Raw genomic sequence first — 2710 nt, 5'->3', positions numbered from 1 at the left:
TTTTAAGTTTTAATTTTTTAATTTTTATTTATTATTAGTTGAGAGATTAAGCCCGATCATGTTGGGCTAAACCTCTTAGCTAGGGCTAAGAGGTGAAGCCTGTAGCGAGATGGGAGAGTCTATTCTATGCATTTAATTTAAATTTCTGAACTTAATTTGATTTTTAAGTTGATTATTAAAGGAATATTTTCTCAGTCTTTAATGGTCTGTTGTGACTGAAATTACAATGGGTTTGCAATGACTTTGAATACTTCTTTTTCTCTTTTAATGTTTATGACGTCAGGAGGCCCTATTGTTCACCATCGTCTCCTGGGCATGGTTGGATGATAGTACCCTTCCTAACCTTCATGGCATGTTGATTGGTTGGTAATTCGTTTAATTCTTTTGTTAACTTTGTCTCCTGGGCATGGTGTGGTGATGGAATCCATTCTAATTCATATACCTTTCATCCCTTTAAAATTATATCAGAAGAAGTTCAGTTTAATTTTCATGATTTTTGAAGCAGGCATAAGATCTCCCTGATCTCTACAAGTGGATCCTCTGAATCCCTAGTTTCCTTCCTTTGAATTCCTTAAAGTTTTAGATAATTATTCCACAATTATTCCTTAAATTCTATTTGGTTTAGATAACATCTTAGCCTAGTTCTAGTTCTACTTGGTTTCAGATAACGTACAGGTATCAGTCCCTGTGGATTCGACCTCGGTCTTACCGAGTTTATTACTACATCACAACCCTATACTTGGGGAGTGAACAGTTATTGAAAAAGATGTTTGACTCCAATGTCATATTCCCGAAAGACAGTCATGACGTCATTCCTACAATTGATAATTGCATTTGAAGTAGTAAGGAATGAGTGACCAAGAATGACAGGAATCTAAGTGCTTATGCTACTGATGGATTCGGTGTCCAGGATGATAAAATCTATAGGGTAGTAAAATCTATCGACCTGGACCAACACATCCTCAATTATCCCTCTTGATACACGAACAGAGCGATCAGTAAGTTGTAGTGTGGTTAGAGTGGGTGTTAATTCACCCAAACCTAGCCGTTTGTATACCGAGTAGAGAATCAGATTGACGCTTGCTCCTAAGTCAAGAAGTGCGTGATCAATTCGATAGTCCTCGATTACACATGATATGGTTGGGCTACCGGGATCTTTGAATTTTTGCGGCACATCTTGATTTAGGATGGCACTCACTTTCTCAGTTAAGAAGACTTTCTTTTAAATATTTTGTTGTCTTTTGGTTGTACATAAGTCTTTTAGGAATTTGGCATATGAAGGTATTTGTTTTACGGCATCAAGTAAAAGAATGTTGACTTTCACTTGTTTCAACACCTCTATAATATCCTGAGAGTTAGAGAGATGTTTTGGTACAATCAACCGTTAGGAATATGGAGCAACTGGCTTCTCAAGAAGTTCTGGTTCTAATTTTTGTGGGGCATTACTAGATCCATCATTGTTGTCCTCTTCTGATTTTTGAGGCTTTTCGGGCCTAACCGGAAGGGTTTCATCAATAAACTTCCCACTCTTAAGAGTGGTGATGGATTTAGCATGCTCCATCTGATTTGAAGAGCTTGGGTTGGTAACTTTACATTGCAGCTTTGGATTAGGAAGAGGTTGAGCTGGGAGGCTCCCCTTATTCCCAATCGTATTTTCAGCTTTAAATCCTTGTAATGTTTTGTTAATGTCTTGCAAGGTTTGTAGCATACCCTGCTTGAAAAGATCTTGCTTTTCAAAATGTTTTAGAATCGGATCCTCTTGAGGATTCTCTTGCTGTTGTTATGAAGTTTGATTAAAGAAACCTTTAGGGGTAGCAGTTTGTGCATTTCTCCAACTCGAATTTGGATGATTTTTCCAACTAGGATTGTATGTATTAGAGGTAAGTCCATTGAAAGGTGTTTGATAGTTATTTATGGCATTGGCTTGTTCATTCAACACTCCTCGAAAGGTAAGTATTGTGGGACAATTTTCAGTTGTGTGAATGTTGCAATCACAGATGCCGCAAACAATTTCATTAACTTTATCCTTCTTTCCTTCCATGGCCTTGAATTTTCTTATGAGATTAGTCACTTTATAATTGAGATCATCCTCTTCTTTCAGGAGATACAATCCACCTTTCTCCTTAGATTGAGTCAACTTAGACGTGGTGTTCGAATTTGGGTAATGGTCCCATGATTGTGTTTTTTCAGCAAGTCTATCTAGGTAATCCCATACCTTATCGACATCTTTATTCATGAATTCTCCATTACACATTATCTCGACCAATTGGCACATGAAAAATGTCAATCCATCATAGAAAAAATTTGTAATGTGCCATGTTTCAAAGCCGTGTTGTGGGCATGAATTGACAAGATCCTTAATCCTTTCCCAACATTGGAAGAATGTTTCATCCTCCTTTTGGGCGAAGTTTATGATTGCTTTTCTAAGGGTAATCGTTTTATGATGTGGAAAAAATTTCTTTATGAATTCCCTCTGCATATCATTCCATATGCCAATGGATCTAGGACGCAGTGAATGTAACCACGTCTTAGCCTTCTCCTTCAAGGAAAAGAGAAAGAGTTTCAGCCTGACTGTATCCTCATATACAATAGGAAAGTATAAACTGGCTATTATCTCATTGAACTCTTTCAGATGTAAGTATGGACTTTCTTATTCAAGCCCATGGAATTTAGGAAGGAGTTGGATAACCCCTGGCTTGATGTTCATGTC

The 2710-nt window shown here is 37.3% G+C and overlaps 1 non-coding gene across 1 annotated transcript; it reads left to right on the top strand.

Annotated features, from left to right (window-relative positions):
* The first annotated feature begins 2324 nt into the window (after positions 1 to 2324).
* Positions 2325 to 2431, top strand: LOC131217903 (small nucleolar RNA R71). The gene has a single exon (XR_009157488.1). It is a non-coding gene; the product is annotated as a small nucleolar RNA R71 (small nucleolar RNA).
* Positions 2432 to 2710: the final 279 nt, after the last annotated feature.

The sequence above is a fragment of the Magnolia sinica genome, chromosome 10 (genome assembly GCF_029962835.1).
Source record: "Magnolia sinica isolate HGM2019 chromosome 10, MsV1, whole genome shotgun sequence".
Taxonomy (NCBI): domain Eukaryota; kingdom Viridiplantae; phylum Streptophyta; class Magnoliopsida; order Magnoliales; family Magnoliaceae; genus Magnolia; species Magnolia sinica.
The sequence above is the reverse complement of the archived record's forward strand: the minus strand, read 5'-3'. Positions and strand labels throughout refer to the sequence as shown.